We start from the raw sequence: 12,547 nt of genomic DNA, 5'->3' as shown, positions 1-12,547 counted from the left end.
TGAAATAACCACAATCACAGACAAACAATCTCCCTCTCACCTGCCTGAGCTGGGGACCATAATAACCCTCCTGTTTCTATCTGTGCCTTTGTGACCTTGTTACCACATGGTCAGGAAAAATCCCGGGATATACTTCCTGTCACACTTCAGTTTGCTGATATTCCACTGGCATTTCAAACACAGTAGTTACCGCTCCCACTTGTGATCCAGGTATTTCATTCCCGAGGATAAAGTGAATTTCCTGAATCAAGAATTTCCCTCTTACTCCCACACCTTTTCACTCATTTTCACTGGACTCTCCTCCCTCAATTTATATAGTGGCACAAAACTCTTTTCAACATGAATTCCACATATTCCGTCCTTTTTCATGTAAATACTCCCTATGAATTACATATCTCCTGGCTGTTGACTTGATCCTGTGTCTCTTAAAATCTTAATTTCTTTACCCACTCCTTCCTCCCAAATGTGAGAGGCCCTCACCCACTGAAGGAAATTCCTTAAAGAGAGCTGCCACTTAATTTTCAAACAACCCCTCACCAGGTTGTACGTTCTTTTGCAGGTTTTTAGCTTCCACTGTCCATTTTGTTTTCACTTCGACAATACTCGTGGCTTCTCCTATTTTTCCACATCCATCTTCCCAGTGCTTTTTCTAAACGACCAACACTGTGACTCCTTCACCCCCACGGGTTTCTTTTTTACCCCACGTTAAACTATATTGATTACCATTATTTGAGATTGCCTTTTCCTTTCTGAAATAGACACTGAGGATGGCAATTTTCTTCTCATTACTGTCACCAGATAACTCCTCTGATCGTGATGCAAATACCTCACTAGCTGTTACTATCAAATTTATTTGAGTGGACAAAACCCAAATAATCCCTCACCCCGTGCATCGCCCTCATGGTTTTATATACCTCACTCATGTACCGCTTCAGGCTTTTTTGCTCCAAAGAAAACAATGCAAGAAATGTTCAGTTTCCTGCTACTCTGATGTTGCCTGGACTGCTGTGTTCCTCGAGCTCCAACACTGTCTTATCAATGACCCCAAGACTGTTTGTTCTCTTCCTAAAGCTCAATCTGATCAGGGAGGCAATTCTTTCAGTTGTGAGGTTTAACAAGCTGCAAAACAGGGGATTCTGTGATTCACCAGTGGAGATTGAATACAAATTTTGGTGGAACCTTCCTTCCACCAGTGAAAATAATCAGCTTCAAAAGACCTATTACTTTCCCAAACGCCACAGCCGGTACTGAAGTGGGCAAACTTCCACCCCGCGAGTTTCTGATGGTAAAAGGGACTTGCGAATCTCTGGTGGCCACACACACAGAACCGGCTTTCCACTTGGTCCAGAGGCAGATTAAACTGCCCAGCCCCCAGTGAAGTATTTGGATCGTTGCGTGCCTCCGGCTCAGGCATAAGTTTGATGAGCTTCGAGTGTCGGTGCGCAAAGGCAGACTTCACCGTTGTGCCCAAAATTTACCAGCTAGAAGGGATACAACAACGAGAGGTCCGATTGAGAGTTGAACTCAGATTGCTGGATTCAGAGACCAGAGTGCTAATCATTACACCATGGGACCGCTGTAGACTGACCTGTTGGTCGGTACAGGAGTGGCCTCGGACTCGGCCAGGGGTCAGATTTCACTCACATGTTTTGTATTGCACAAACTGAAGGTCCAACTGACGTTTTATCTCGGTTCGCTGAATTTACAGCCCTGTGTGATAACCATTCCACTGCATTACCGACTGCGCTGCTTTAGCTCTGAGCACACAGTGTTATGTCCTGCATTGTATCGTGCAGTTAAACTCCTGCACTCTGAGCGATGAAAACTGGGATCTGGCACCAGTGCCCTTAGAAGGAAGCACGTCCCTGGCTCGGGCGACAGCAAAACCAGGCAGCGTGCTGCGCTGTTCGAGTTGCAAACCTGCAGCTTCAATTCTCAGTGGTGCATTGATGAAGCTGACAGACTTTTCAAGGCTCATCACTGCCTTCACAGTGGAAAAAAAAGTTTCCACCTGGATTTGGACTCGAATCACTGGCTGCACAGTGCAGAGGGCTCTCTCTTACACCGTGGGAGCCAGAGGCCTCCTGGGTCAGCAAAGCACCTCTCAAAAATGTTTGAGATAACAAGCTGGATGATTGCAGGAGGCCAAGCAGCATCAGAGGAGCAGGAAGGCTGGCGTTTCAGGCCTTGACCCTTCTTCAAGAATGTTGGTCTCCTTTGTCAAATGTGTAAACAGCAAGGCCAGGAATCAGGATGTCAACTGGAGGTCACCTGAACCGACGGCTCATGCAGCACGTCTTTCGTAGGCGCAGCCCTACGGTTTTCACGGATCATGTCATTTTTGCCTCAGAAATCCACATTCAAAATGCTTTTGAAAGTGACTCGGGGCTGTGCTATAGCTCCCTTCTTCTCCAGCGAAAGCAGTTTCTCAGCGGGAGTGGCCTCGCTGTTTGCCAAACACCTGACCAAGCCAAGGTACTGCCCTCTCACCTCCCTCACCGGCAAACTTTCAACCGGCTAGACAATTGCACCCCCCACTATTCCGCCCTGGCTCCAGCTATCTCATGCTTGGCTTCACTCTCCACCCTCAGCGTTTCACACGTCAGGCACAGCTTTCTGCTCAGAGCGGCCGTGCTGTCAATCAAACCGCTGCAGCACCGCCGTCCAATCAAATGGCACAGTTACCGGCTCGCTCCCTGAGTGCCCATTGCCGTGTGCGTGCACGTGACTCCCACTGCGAAGCGATGTGCGCGTCACCAAAGCGCGGTCTCTGATGGACGGTGTTTAGGCAGCACCTTTGCCGCATGTGCCCCGTTCCCGAGGGTGTCTCTTTCTCACCTGCTCAGTGTCCAACACTGAGGGCGGCTCAGAAAACAAAGCAGTGACTCACACTCTCAGTCCCTGAGCTCAATGCCCCAAGCCTGGGTTTCACTCGCATCTGTGCTTCCTGCTCTGTCTGAAACATGATGGGATATGAGGGGTCAGTGCTGGGAGGCCCGGCTCAGAGGCAGGTCTCATGGTTGTGCCCCAAACTTAACAACTGGTGGGGACATGGCAGGTGGAAGCCACATGCAGATTTGATTTCATGTGTGGGATTTAATGTCCAGAGAGCTAACCATTACACCACGGGATCGACCGCACAGCTTTTGCTCAGAGCCCTCAGTGTTATGTCCTGCATTCAGGGTGATGAAAGCTGGGATCTGGCTGCAGGGCCCTTTGGGCGACAGCAAAAGCAGGCAGCGTGCTGTGTGAGCTGTAAACCTGCCTCCTTCGAGTCTCGGTGGTCCATTGGTGACACTGACAAACTGTTCAAGGCTGGTCACTGCCTTCACCGAGGCCTCACGGGTCGGAGCTAAAATGAACCACTTCACTCGCCTAAGGACAGCCCTCATCCCGTGAATGCACTTTCGGAGAAATGGTGGTAGGCTGAAGCTCGATCCACAACAGAAAACCCTTCTCTCCAGCTGATGGGATATGCAGGAGATGAAATATCTCTATGGTGTGGATATTTGCAAACAAAAGGGGACCTGCTCCAAACGCAGTAATGCTTACTCTAACTCCCGTAACAGGCTGAGTAACATGTTATTGAAAGATTTGACAGAATTTTGTAACACTTCCTCGGATCTGCATAAGATATAGCCACAGGTACCTCAGAGTCTGGGCTACAGTTAAGCTGTTTGGTTCCAAACAATCACACAGTTATATCACCATGCCATGCTTCAAGCAGCCCTGCTTAAGACGGAGTCTGAGAGCCTTATAGCCTCAGGGTACACATTATGACACATCAACATGGGCTGGGTGGGGTGAATGGCCTCCTGCTCTGCCATATATAACGATATAGTTTCATTAGAAAAGAGAGGGATAGTCCCCTGTACGGAGGAATTCCATTTTACATGTAACATTAAACATAGGACACAGAACAGTTCAGCACATGAACAGGCCATTTGGCCCACTATGTCTGTGCCAATCATGATGCCATTCTCAACTATTCCCATTTGTCTGCACATACTCGGTAACCGTCTATTCCCTGCCTGGTCACATGTGTGTTTAAGTTCCTCTTTACTATTGTACCTATGCTGACCACAACCCCAGCAACCTGTCCCACCCTGTGTGTGAAAATCTCTCCTCGAACATCACCCTTAAGCATTTCCCCTCTCACTTTAAAACCACGCACCCTCGTATTTACCATTTCCACTCTTGGGGAAAACACTCAGAATATCCACTCTAACCATAACACTGACCCTGACCCTGACCCTCACCCTCACCCCTAAACTCATCTTCACCCTCACCCTGAGCCTGATCTTAACCCTAAGTCCAACCCTAACCCTAACGCCATTACTGACCCTTACCCTGACCCTAACACTAGCCACCCGTGCCTCTCACAATCCTGTATCCCCTCAGCCTTCAACACTCTGGCAAATACACTCCAAGTTTGCCCAGCCTCTGTTTTATCCCCCTCGTGTTCTCCAATCCAGGCAACATCCTGGGAAAACTCTTCCACACCCTCTCCAAAGCTTCATCATCCTTACGCTAGGGGACCAGAACTCCGCACAATATGCCAAATGTGGCCTGATTAAAGTCCTTTGAAGCAAGCGTGGCCTACCTAAACTCTTCTGAGCAAAGGCTAAGCAGGTTGGGACTCTGCTCATTGGGATTTAAAGGAAGGAGAGGTGATCTCATTAAAACAAATCAGATTCTTTGGGGATTTGACAGGGTGAACACTGAAAGAAAGTTTCACCCCAAGGAGCCTCAGACCAGTGGGCAGTTTCCGAATAAATGGACGACAATTAAAGATTCAAATGAGATGGAACGTGACTCTTTGTCGATCATTGCCATGGATATGTACAGACCATGGTCCACATGTACGTTCAAGGTGAAAATAGATTCTTAATAAAAACCGAAAGAACTGCGGATGCTGCAAATCAGGGGCAAAAGCAGAAGTTGCTGGAAAAGCTCAGCAGGTCTGGCAGTGCCTGTTTCTTGGGTGAGGAAGCAAGTGGACATGTCGGACGCTCTCTTGTAGAAGTTGGTCTCATCTGAACAAATACGAGAGAGACAGAGGAACTGAGAGAATGGGATAGAGTCTTTACAGGTGGCATGGTGCGAGGATGTAGAGCCCAGGTAGCTGCGAGAGGTCGATGGGTGGATATTATTGGCTAGTTTATATCCAGAAATGGAAAGAGAGATGTGGAGGAAGGTCAGAGATAGTTCGGGTGAAAATGAGGACGGGGAAGAAACAGAGGAACTTTTCCAATTTCTGACGAGTGAGTGAGCAGCACCGATGGAACCATCCATACATCGGCTTCTTTCGGTTGAGGAGAAGCAAGACCTGCTGAGCTTAGACTGTAACTTGTGTTTTTGTTTAAGATAGATTCGTGATTGCGCGGGGAATCAAAAGTCAAAGGCAGGAAGGGCAGTCACTGGGGGAGTCAGACCATCCGTGACCCTACTGATTGCTGATTACTCCTGCTGTTATTTCTAACTGTGTATGATCTCATCGTAGTTAACCCAGTGACTATCTGACTTCAGAGCCAGATAAAACATTTCACAGGCAACAGAGACCCCGCTGAGGGCTGTAGGAGGGAAAATAAAGGAGACGGGTCATTTTGTGAACAGATCAGGCAGAGGCAGAGGAAACGATGGAAATGTTTCAGTGAAAAGTGTTTGAGAAATGGCTACGAATGTTTCATCCTCGATCCTGATTCTGGCGTGGAGATAACAGGGGTGTAACACTGCTCCCTGACAGACTACACGCACGGAGGTGAAATCAGGGATTCATCAGATAGATTTGGTCAAAATCAATATGAAAGTGACACGACCAGGTCAAGGTAGAGAGACAGGACGGTGGGAAATGGGAAACGTGCAAGTCCTAAAGTTGCAGCAGCTTTGAAGAAGCTCAATCAAGTTAAATAAAAACCCTGACAGAGTCGACAAAATACGAATTTGGATTTGATGGATGGAAGCTACGTGGGGCAGTTCCTTGACAAAGTTGAGGAAATAGTAAGGGTCAGTTTTATTTGAAAGGTGTGCGAAACTGGTGAACAGTTTACAACAAGATAAGTTCCCTTTGCGCGCCAGAGTACAGGGCACCGGTAAACTGAACTCAGAAGATGAGTTTGTCTCACGCTACTAAAGATCACGCGAGCAATGAGGCAACAGCAAAGCAATTCAGCACATCGCTGCTGTATCAGAACAACCGGAATCACAAAACTAAAGAGACAGCGTAAAGTGTGTTTGAAATCCTGCTGAAGTGTAGGAGACAGACAGACAGTTCCAGGGCTTTCAATGCAAACCGCAGTGGGGTTTGTGTAGCTCAATGAAAGATTACCGATGAAAATTTGATCAGGGAGGCAATTCTTTCAGTTGTGAATTTTAACAAACTGCAAAACAGGGTTTCTGTGACTCACCAGGTGGAGATTGAACACAAATTTCGGTGGGACATTCTTTCCACCAGCAAAAATTAACAGCTTCAAGCTGCACCAGTTGTGGCCTCCTCTACATCGGGGAAACCAAGCGAAGGCTTGGGGACTGCTTTGCAGAACACCTCCGCTCAATTCACAACAAACAACTGCACCTCCCAGTCGCGAACCATTTCAACTCCGCCTCCCATTCCTTAGACGACATGTGCATCCTGGGCGTCCTGCAGTGCCACAACGATGCCACCCGGAGGTTGCAGGAACATGAACTCATATTCCGCTTGGGAACCCTGCAGCCCAGTGGTATCAATGTGGATTTCACCAGCTTCAGAATCTCCCCTCCCTCCATTGTATCCCAAAACAAGCCCTGCTCGTCCTCGCCTCCCTAACCTGTTATTCCTCTCACCTACTTCCTCCTCCCACCTCAAGCTGCACCTCCACGCCCTACCTCCCAACCTCATTCCGCCCCTTTACCTGTCCATCCTCCCTGGAGTGACCGATCACCTCCCTCCACCCCACCTACACTCACCTCTACAGGCTCCATCCCCACCCCTTTATCTTGTCTGTCTCCTCTCCACCTATCTTCTCCTTCATCCACCTTCAATCCGCCTCCCCTTCTCTCCCTATTTATTTCAGAATCCTGTCAACATACCCCTTTTCTGATGAAGTGTCGAGGCTTGCAACATGAGCTTTTGTGCTCCTAAGATGCTGCTTGGCCTGCTGTGTTCATCCAGCTCCACACTTTGTTATCTCGGATTCTCCAGCATCTGCAGTTTCCATGATCCCAGCTTCAAAAGATCCATTTTTTTCCCAAAAGCTCCGGCTGGGACTGAAGAGGGCAAACTTCCACCCCGCGAGTTTCTGATGGAAAAAAAAACTTGTGAATCTCTGGTGACCACATTTTCAGGATCGGCTTTTCACTTGGTCCAGAGGTAGATTAATCTGCTGAGTCCCCAGTGAAGCATTTGGATCAGACTGTGCTTCTTGTTCTGGCAGAAATGTGACGAGCTCTGACGTGTCAGTGAGAAAAGGCCTGGGTCGGAGGCAAACTTTATTGTTGTGCCAAGTTAAACAACTGGCAGGGACACAGCAAATAGAGGCCCCACTGAGGTTTGAACTCAGATCGCTGGATTCAAAGTCCAGAGTGCTACCCATTACACCATGGGACCAGCTTCACTCTGAAGATGCACATGAGGCAGAGGGAAAGGAAAAGATGGAACGGGATTGAGAAATGGCTGCGATTGCTTCATCCTCAATCCTGATTCTGGCGTGGAGATAACAGGGGTGTAACACTGCTCCCTGCTCACTGACAGACACAACTGCACACACGGAGGTGAAATCAGGGATTCATCAGGCAGCTTTGTTCAAAATCAACATGAAAGTGACACGACAAGTTCAAGGTGGAGAGACAGGACGGTGGGAAATGGGAAACGTACAAGACCTAAAGTTGCAGCAGCTTTGAAGAAGCTCAATGAAGTTTAAATAAAAACCCTGACAGAGTCGACAAACTACGACAATGGAGTTGATGGATGGAAACTATGTGGGGCAGTTCATTGACAAATCTGGGGAAATACAAAGGGTCAGTTTTATTTGAAATGTATGCGAATCGGACGAGTTGTACAGCGTGTTGGTCAGGCCACAGCTGGAGTATTGTGAGCAATGCTGGTTAACTCACCACAGGAAGGATGTGATAGCATTGGAGGGAGTACAGAAGAGGGTCACCAGGAAGTTGTCTGGGATGGAGATATGGATCTATTATGAAAGAATAGACAGGCTTGGTTCCAAGGAAGGGTCACTGGACACGAAACTCGAACTCCGATTTCTCTTTACCAGCCCTGCTAAGCTTTTTCAGCAATTTATGTTTTTGTTCCTGATTTACAGTATCCACAGTTCTTCAGGTTTTTAAAGTCTATGCCCTCTCATTTGTACTCCCCTGGCCCTGGGAAAAGACCTTGGCTATTCACCCTGTCCATGCCTTTCATGATTTTATAAACCTCGATAAGTGCACCCCTCAGCCTCCAATGCTCCCGGGAAAAATGCCTCAGCCTATTCACCTTCTCCCTGTAACTCAAACCCACCAACCCCAGTAACATCTCAGCAAATCTTTTCTGCATTCTCTAAAGTTTAGTGACATCCTCCCGATGGAAGGGTGACCAGAATTGTGCACAGTATTCTAACAATGCCCTCACCAATGCCCTGTACAGCCAGAATCTGAGATTCCAACTCCTTCACTCAATGTTCTGAGCAATGAAGGAAACCATACCAAATGCCTTCTTCAGCACCCTGTCTACCTGAAACTCCACTTTCAAAGGAAATATACAACTATACCCTACAATACTAGTTCCTTTTATTTAGCAACACTCCCCAGGGTCCTACCATTAACTGTGTAAGTCCCGCCCTGGTTTGCCTTACCAAAATGTGGCACCTCACATTTATCTAAATTAATCTCAGTCTGCGCTTCCCCCGCCAAGTCCTCAGCCAATTGGCCCATCTGATCAAGGTCCTATTCTACTCTGAAATAATCCTCTTCTTGACTGTCCACTACACCTCCTATTTGGGAGTCAACTGCAACTTAGTAACCATGCCTCGTACATTCACATCCAAATCATTTATAGAATTGTCAAAAGATGTAGGAACAGGTAAAAATCCCTGCAACATACTGTTTGTCACAGGTCTCCAATCTGTGAGGCAACCTGCCACCACCACTCTCTGTGTCCCATCTTCAAGCCACTTTTGAATCCACTTGGTTACCTCTCCCTGGATTCCTTGTGCTCTAACCTTACCAACCATCGACCATGTGGGATCTTGTTGAACATGTTGCTGAGCTCCCTATAGACAACACTCACCGTTCAACCTTCACCCATTTTCTTGGTCACTTCTTCAAAAAGCTCACTCGATTTGGTGGGATACAATTTCCCTGCAGAAAGCCATGTTGAAAGTCCCCAATCAGTCTCAGCCTTACCAAATGCATATCAATCCTGTCCCTCACAATCCCTCCGACCACTTTCCTTTGAAGTAAGTCTGACTGGTCTCAGTGTTCCCTGGCTTTTCCTTCCAACACTTCTTAAACAATGACACCACATTCACCAACTTCCAATCTTGTGGCGACTTGTGGCTTTCAATGATATAAATATCTCAGCTGGGGGGAGGGGGGCAGCAATCTCTCCTTTCACATCGCATACAAAATTCTGGGAAACACCTGATCAGGTCCTGGGGATTTATCCACACCTCACAGCTCTTAAGCTCAATTCCTCTGCCAATGACAGCCAACACACCAAACATCTTCTTTACTCCCCTATCCACTTGGGTTGCAAAGTTGAGGGATCTATGGATGTGGGCCCCAAGGTCCCTCTGTTCCTCCACACTGCTGAAAATGCTGCCATTCACCCTGTGTTCTGTATTTAAATTTGCCCTTCCAAAATGATTCACATCACACTTTTCTGGGTTGCATTCCATCTGCCACTTCTTTGCCCATGTCTGCATCCTGTCAATGTTCGATTGCAGCCAATGACAGCCCTCCACGCTGTCCACAATTCCACCACCCTTCACGTCATTGGCAAATTTACTAACCCCTCCCTTTCACTTCCTCATCCAAGTCATTTATCACAATCTGCTCCCATTTGCCAGCATTTGGCCCATATCCCTCTAAACACTTCCTGTTCATATTCGCATCCAGATGCCTTTTAAATGTTGTAATTTTCGCAGCCTCCACCACTTCGTCTGGCAGCTCATTCCATACACACACCGCCCTCGGTGGGAAAATATTGCCCCTTAGGTCCCTTTTGAATCCTTCTCTCTCACCTTTAACCTATGCCCTCTAGCTTTGGACTCCCCCACCTCAGAGAAAAGATCGTGTCGATTCACCCTATCCATGCCCCTCATGATTTTATAAGCCTCGATAAGGTCGCCCCCCCCCCCAGCCTCTGGTGCTCCAGGAAAAACAGCCCCAGCCTATTCACCATCTCCTTGTAGCTCCAACCCTCTAATTCTGGCAACATCCTTGTGAATCTTTTCAAAACACGTTCAGGTTTCACAACGTCCTTCCTAGACCAGGGAGAACTGAATTGCACGCAGTAGAACAAAGAAAATTACAGGACAGGAACAGGCCCTTTGACCTTCCAGGCCTGCACTGACATGGTGCCCGTCACAACTAAAACCCCCTACGCTTCCAGGGACCGTATCCCTCTATTCTCGTCCTAGTCACATATTTGAAACTATTCTATTCATGCATTTGAAAGGAGCAGTATTCCAAAGGAGGTCTAACCAATGTCATGTACAGCTGTAACATGACATCCCAACTCCCATACTAAATGCTCTGACCAATAAAGGCAAGGTTACCGAATACCTTCTTCACTATCCTGTCCACCTTGGTCTCCACTTTCAAAGAACTATGAACCTGCACTCTAAGGTCTCTTTGTTCAGCAACACTTCCCAGGATATTACCATGAAATGTATATGTTTTGCCCTGATTTGCATTTCCAAAATGCAAATCTCATCCATCTCCTGTGATTGCACATGTAGACAGCCACATTGACTGTGTAAGGGGCCCTATTCTCTCCCTTGTTGGCCCATTACCCTTTATGCACTGATAGTCTGTCTTTGGATTCAGGTCTGGCAAGAATCTCCCGAGAGAGAAGCTGGGTTAACATGTCAAGTGCAGTGATCCTGGTTCAGAGTTCGCTCACTGCAAAAGAAATGCATGACGTTTACAGCAGGGGGAGCCAGAGTGCTAAAGTAAGGAAGTTTCGCTCCAAATGAGTTGAGACCACATGAATGAGCAAGGAGAGGAATCATGCTGTGAATGCTTGCTGCGCTAATGCATGGGATGAAACAATTGTTCAATTTTCTGTGTCTGCAAGAACTAGCGGGAATCCTGCAATGAGTAACCCACCTCCTGACTCCCCAAAGCCTGCTGACCATCTGATGAAGGCTTTTGGCCTGCAAATTGAATTCCCAGCTCCTTGGATGCTGTCTGACCTGCTGTGCCTTTCCAGCCTCACATCTACAAACTCTGGCTCCCAGCGTCTGCGGTCCTCATTGTCTCCATTGTCTACACCCGGCCCATTGAGCCCACGTTCTTTTTTGCAGATTTTGTGCTGGGTTTGATACAACTGATTTGGCTTGGTGTGACATGTCAGAGGGCAGGTAAAGGCAGAACATTGCTGTGGCATTAATAGTACCTCACATCCAAAACAGGATGGGGCAGCATTCTTTCCCTGAAAGGAATCAGATGGTTTTATTTCTAAGAAAAGAGTTGACAACAGACTAGCATATGACTGTAAAATCATTGCTTGTTTTCAATTTTCACAAAACACATTTGAACCCATCTGCTCAGAACATTACTGACACCTGCTGCAGTGCTATCTCGGGACGTGACCAATAGGGAACCACCAACTTGTTAAGAGCACTGCTTCTTCACTCACAGATATTTAAACCACAAGGCTATAAAATATAGAAGCAGAAGTAGGCCATTCAGCCCATCAAGTCTGCTGTGCCATTCAATGAGACCATGGCTGATCCGATAATCCTCAACTCCATGTTCCTGCCTTTTGCTCATTCCCCATTTCCTTACTGATTAAAAATCTGTCTTAGCTCATTCCTGAACATACTTAATGATCCAGCCTTGACAGCTCTTTGCAAGAAAGAATTCTACAGATTCACAATCTTCGGGGGAAGGAATTCCTCCTCATCTCTGTCTTAAAGGTGCAACACATTACTCTGAGATGACGCCCCTGATCTAAGATTTTCCCACCAGGGGAAACAACCTTCCACATCTACCCTGTCAAATCCTCTAGGAATCTTGAACATTTCGATAAGGTCACTTGTTATTCTCGAAACCACAATAAGTACAGGCCCAACCTACTCGATCACCCCTCATTAGGCCTCCTGGGTAGGCGATAGCCCAGTGGTATTATCACTACACTACACTATTAATCCAGAAACCCAGTTGATGTTCTGGGGACACAAATGCAAGTCCCACCACTGCAGATGGTGGAATTTGTATTCAAAAAAAGAACTCAGCAATTAAGAATCTACTGATCGTGATGAAATCACTGCCAATCACCAGAATAAACCCATCTGGTTCTCTGATGTCTTCAGGGGAGGAAATCTGCTACCCTCACCTGGTCTGG

The 12,547-nt window shown here is 47.2% G+C and overlaps 1 non-coding gene across 1 annotated transcript; it reads right to left on the bottom strand.

The window, feature by feature from the left end:
* Positions 1-7,513: 7,513 nt before the first annotated feature.
* On the bottom strand, positions 7,514-7,585 carry trnaq-uug (transfer RNA glutamine (anticodon UUG)). The gene has a single exon. It is a non-coding gene; the product is annotated as a tRNA-Gln (tRNA).
* Positions 7,586-12,547: the final 4,962 nt, after the last annotated feature.

This window comes from Stegostoma tigrinum, chromosome 45 (assembly GCF_030684315.1).
Source record: "Stegostoma tigrinum isolate sSteTig4 chromosome 45, sSteTig4.hap1, whole genome shotgun sequence".
NCBI classification, from domain to species: domain Eukaryota; kingdom Metazoa; phylum Chordata; class Chondrichthyes; order Orectolobiformes; family Stegostomatidae; genus Stegostoma; species Stegostoma tigrinum.
This window is presented reverse-complemented; position numbering and strand designations above follow the sequence as displayed.